This window comes from Mytilus trossulus, chromosome 4, assembly GCF_036588685.1.
Source record: "Mytilus trossulus isolate FHL-02 chromosome 4, PNRI_Mtr1.1.1.hap1, whole genome shotgun sequence".
In the NCBI taxonomy this organism is placed as follows: Eukaryota; Metazoa; Mollusca; class Bivalvia; order Mytilida; family Mytilidae; genus Mytilus; species Mytilus trossulus.
Genome location: NC_086376.1, coordinates 24,346,813 through 24,352,812, shown reverse-complemented (window position 1 = coordinate 24,352,812; position 6,000 = coordinate 24,346,813). Strand labels below are relative to the sequence as shown.

Here is a 6,000-nt window from a genome sequence, read left to right as displayed (position 1 = left end):
TTGAATTTAAAAGCTATGTCATAAAATATAACTATTCTGTTTTCATGGGATTATTTTGACGTCTATGAAAAGGAATTATTCAATATGTTTTCTGTATAGACCTGGGTTTGTTTTTAGCTTCATAGACTTTTTCCCATGTTTGAGAGTTTGCGCATTGGCAATCATATCACACCGTCTTATCTTTATTGTTTTACAGCACACAAAAAAGCAACAGTAGTAAACCTCTGATACCCCTGTTTAATAGTCATGAATCAAGTGAGACAAAAAATATCCGGATAACAGACTTAGATCGAAACATATCAACTAAAAAATTGGAAACAATTCACCTTTAGACATACTATGCGTCCGAAGCGATTTCCTGGATTTACCTTCATCAGAAACGCTGAAAGCCAAACATTTGAAATCAGAAGATGTAAAAGTACTAAAAGAGGATAACAATGGAACAACACAAACACTGAAGTTCAACAAAAAACCATCAGACATAGAAACAAACTCTTTAGTAACAACTGCCATATTTTTTATATGATACTGGACATTTTTAGAACAATTGATAAGTTTAACCTGGTTTTATTGCTAGATAAACGTATCGCTTTTATATCAATGTAAAACAAATATGGCTAAAATCATAACACTTTTTGACTGGCATACACCAGAAACAAACTCTAGAACGTCCAGCACAGAGAAACTCACAAATAAATATTACAATAGTCTTTACATCATATTAAGCGCAGAATAGCAAAGAACATCTTCCATTTGACGACAACACAGTACATAATAAACAGTGGCACTTGTTTTGTGACGAATGCATAGTATTTAAATTTATACAATTATTTTTACTAAAAAAAAAATGTTCCAACAATGTCGAAAGAAAATATTTTAGTTATGTTTTGATTACAATGAAAACAGCATTCATCGATCTTATTCCAGTGTTAAATTGATTATTATGTAAAAAAATAATTTCAAAGACCGACAAGGTTACACGGGTCATAGATTAAATAACGGTATCTATAAACAAAATCATCCTACTAATTATGATGTTATATCATGTATGTTATACGGTTTATATGAGTAGAGCCAAACTTCCATACCAGATCTTTGAAACTACGAAAGAATTTATTAAAAGTGTAATTCATTTGTGTTGACTTCATAATTTACCAATGCTTCATAGATTATGTTGAAATATATAATTTTACGACAGTCACGGTCGTAGTGAACGATATATTTGGACAATATTCGTATACACTTCACATGATTGGACCAAATCAAAAGCCATTGTTCACAGTTGGACACTTAATTTAATTTATTTTCCATCTATTTAATTTTTTTTTGTATATCAGACTAAAATACGCAGTAAAATTTTGATGAATTTGTAATAATAAATTAAGATGAATATTCCACATTTGTTTCATTTGATTTCAAACCTTTAATATTCGGCTCTTGTATTATTGTTTGCAATTGGATACAATAAACTAGTTGATAGCCTTGTTTAAACTATCGTAAGTATGTATTTCAACAAATAAAACTCCTTTGTAAAACGATTGTAACGTTTTATTGACTTATTTTATAAAGTCCTGATGTGGCCCTAAATGGATTAGATATACATTTTATCGTTCAACTGAATTTTATTTGCAGCAAGTGTAAATATTTTAAATATTTGATATATGTAAGTAGTGAGTTTAATGATACTGTACCCTTTATCTTTACAAGTATTTTTCTTATGTTTGGCAACATCACTCTGATTCTATGTATACTTTCTTTGATTAAATTTATTACGGTTTCAATCTGTTTTCAAGTAAAACTGACGACAACAGATTCTAAACATTTCATTTGATTCGATGTTCACTAATGTGCTTATATACACTTGGTATTACTAGGAATTGTATCAGATGATGAAAGAAGAATACATTCTCATTACAATATCCCAAGGAAATATAAGTATGAATAAAATTGTTTGGCGGTAACACTATGTGAACAGGACATATCTAAGACATCATTTTATTCATTTGATTCTGTATCATGATTTTCTGGAAGTATCTACTATTTCCACTGTAATTGGATTTTTAGATTTATTGACTGCGATACTTCAAATCAATTTTGCTGGTAAGTCCTTACAAAACTTCAACCTCATTGTGTTTTAAATGATTCGCATTGCATAAGAAGATCATAATGTGTAATCTAAGTATAATGTTTCTATTTAGATTTCATTAGAATGTTCGTTTTTGTCTTACAGTCCTCTAGTATTTATATATTTGATGTTAGTCTTCAGTTGTTTAGTTTTTAGTAATTGCTGATGAAGCTTTATACTAGAGACATCTTCGGATGCACCACGTTTATAAAAAATATATTATTGGGTCCTTAATGTATTGATATCAACCTTTTAGAAAATTCCGTTGATATATATAGAATTGATTAAGGAAATGACGAAGGTTTACCTGTTAAAAAATTATAACGCATGAAATTATTAAAGTGCAGTAACCGTCTTTCTAGCACCGAATCGATACCGCTGCTGGTGGGCCGTTATTTCCCGAGGGTATCATAATTGCACAAGTCTCTGGTGCAACACCGACAATATTCGTAATTTACGAAGAGCTGCCAACAAATACTACATTTATAATATAAAGAGTTAGTTTATGTTTTTACTTTTACTTGTTTCGATCTAATTAGATTTGACAGATGTACAAGAAAACTTAATTTAATTAGTGTAAATAAAAAAAGTCAAAGAGTGTAAGAAGGCATGATTCGAAATCAAGAACTTTATGAAAAAAAGTCCTACGAATTTTAAGATTTGGTGTAGAACTTAACTAGTTCATGTTACTCCTCTTTGTATTGTGTGTTATTTATCTGGTGGACATTGAAAAGTTCAGAACTGCGAACTAAAAAAATGTTTAAAGGCAACAGCAGTGTACTGTTGTTAAAATCTCGTAAATCGATTTGGATAAGACAAATAAAGAAACAGACACTGAGAGAATAATGCGAAAGAAGTGCTAACAATGATTTATAAGAATCGTCACCTGCTATTCATATATCACTCCTATGCCATTCCTCTTTTCACTACAATATAAACCAACTACGTCAACAACTCGGCCACAGAGACACCTAGTTCAAATGAAAGTAAATTTAGAAACTAAGAAATTTGGTCCTAAGATGTAGCATACTGAAATACAAAAGGCCTCATAAGTAGCCGTTCAAAAGCATAAGCGTCTTAAATACCAAAAGTCAAATAAAACATAAGAAAAAAAGATATCGCAAAGTTAGTGATAAAAGTAAAGAATATAAATGCAGAACAGTATGCCCATATCGGATTGTTTACCTCACTAAAATTGTACAAACTTACATAATGTTGCGTTAAACTCCTGAAAACAAACAATATGAAAATTGTCAACAGAATGGAAAATATTAAGATGAATGATTATATTGTCAACTTTAACAGAGAAGATTAAGGCTATTATGGTAACATATCGGTCGGTGAAATCGTTCACAAATTAGAAAATCCTTAATTTATCCCATTTAAACGAAATGTGTACTACTTACAAAACATAAAAGTAAAATAGAACGATTCATTGCGTTAAGTTACAACATCTTTCATCTATAGTTAATCTGATTTTTGATTGCGTTTAGTAAAACATATTGCTTTACCTCTGCACCGTTGCTAATCTATCAATAGCATCCTATCAGATATTCAAATTTGAAATCACAGGTTGCCTGCAGAAAGTCATTAGCCTAAATCTATTATCATCCTTAGATGTAAAAATAGTTGGATGGATAAAATGCATACAATCAACACTTAAACAAAATTCATTAAAACACAGTACAAACTTTGTTTTGTTATTTGAGCGTGTTGGTTAAGTTATCATATCCGGGTGTTAAATTCACTTTTCTATGTAAATTTACGAAATTGCAAACTATATGTTTGTTAACATTTACATCATTTTTCTAATTAATTCAGCATTATCATAAAAACGATTTACTTGATAACATGTTATTTCATAATAGGTGCAAGTTTCACAAAGTTGTTCTTAATTTAAACACAGTCAAATTTTCATGAATTGTGATTCGTGGTGCCTTTTTTAATCTTCTTTTATAGATATAGGAAGCTGTGGCGTGAATGCCAATGAGACAACTCTCCATCCAAATAACAATTTATAAAAGTAAACCAATGTACGGCCTTCAACACAGAGCCTTGGCTTACACCGAACAACAAGCTATAAAGGGCCCCAAAATTACAAGTGAAAAACCATTCAAACGGAACAACCAACGATCTTAAAAAACGGTCTTTTAAGCTGATTTCTCTCAGGTAGAGTTTCAACAACTAGTTCCTTGTTTAATGACCAAGAAAGAAACATAAAGAGATGAACTTTTGTATGAAAATAACCCATCTACAAATCTTCCGACCATTCCTTTAAAATAAACTAATTTGCCATGATATTACTATGATCACTGCATAAAGAGTGTGGAAAAGGGAAAGGACTTGCACTGGTTACGAATCTATGCCTAATGTAATTTGACCCTGTTGTTTCCGTAAAATAATTTCATAAGCAGCGACAAATGTTCTGTTTAATTTAATAAACTACTACATATAACAAAAAAGATGTTACAGAAATCATACGTATTTAAACAGACTCTTCTTTTGCATCTAGAAACAACTTGTTATTACAGGCTTCAGAAGTTTACCGATATTGAAATGAAGTAAACAAATTAAAAGAATAATCAAGGTAAAAGAAAGTAAATGAAAAATAACAGTCAGACTAACTGTGTCTCGCTATAAAAATAAATTATAAAACACCATCCCACATAAAATAAAGGATCATTACATGTTTACAAATTGATATATAATTGTACATTTGATGTATTTGTAATTTATAAGTGTAAAACCTGTCTTTTGTTGGCTTTCTGATTACGAAATAACATTACCATTTGAATGAAATGATTTTTATGCTCACTGATAAGTTTTAGTTCAAATCGAACAAGTCATTGAGGACATATCTTTTCTTAACAAAACTATGCATAACTGAACGAAACATACATTTTCATTCAGTTCTTTGATGACCTCGGCTTTATCCGTTATTCCAACAGATCTCAGGGTTAGTGCTGTTCACTTTTCAATCAATTGACCACAAACTAGTAAATTTATCAATCACAGTGTTTGCATAGTTCATCAATAACAACAGTTGAAACAAGAACATTTCTGGTGTTGCAGGAGTTTTTGTAACATGCTGTATCAATCTGCATACTTTTATTAACCTATATATCAGCTTGGTAGAAATTATGAGCGTTTTTTAATCACAAAAAGTAAATAGATTGTCTTTATGTAAAAAAAGACATGTAGCAGACTTTTGTACCTTGCCTTGAGTTAATCTTCTTACTGCTTGGATTTGACAATGTTGGTCGAGAAGACAAGGGCATCAATAAGCAAAGCGCCAATTATTCATGTTTTCTTTGATATACTTATTGAGAAATTTAGAATATATAGGGTAAAAAAGTATCACAAAAATACCGAACTTCGACGCATGTTCAAAACGGGGAAGTCCACAAAGAATGACAAATCAAACGCTATCAATCATCGGAACAAGTCCAAAAAAAAACTGCCATATTCCTGACTTGGTACACTTACAAAAATTTGGTCAAACCTGGTTTGATAAATTGCCTAACAACCCACTTATATGACTAGTGATAATAAGTTATATATTCTGAATTTGATATGACTACAACGTAAACGTCTATTAGATAGCAATACTTCGATACAAAAGAATGACACATTTCTATGCAAATTCTTCTTTCACCCGACAGACTTTTTTTTTAAGCAGAGCATAATGCATTGAGTTGAAGCGTTGAAAATAATATTTGATCAGTTTCAATCAAATATGCCACTTTATTATTCTATCACAGGGTTAATCAAAATATGAAAAGAGTTATGATAATCGAGCAATTATGATAAATAATGTATATCTCTGTTGATTGATATTCGGAATGGTATGTTCCTATGGGAAATTAACAATATAG

The 6,000-nt window shown here is 30.5% G+C and overlaps 1 protein-coding gene across 1 annotated transcript in view; it reads left to right on the top strand.

Moving 5' to 3' along the window:
* The first annotated feature begins 1,941 nt into the window (after positions 1 to 1,941).
* LOC134714931 (hemicentin-1-like) overlaps positions 1,942 to 6,000 on the top strand; it is a 48,824-nt gene continuing 44,765 nt past the window's right edge. Inside the window, exon 1 of the mRNA XM_063576645.1 lies at positions 1,942 to 2,100. The gene's annotated coding sequence lies outside the window, so the exon portion shown is untranslated. The remainder of the gene's footprint in view (positions 2,101 to 6,000) is intronic.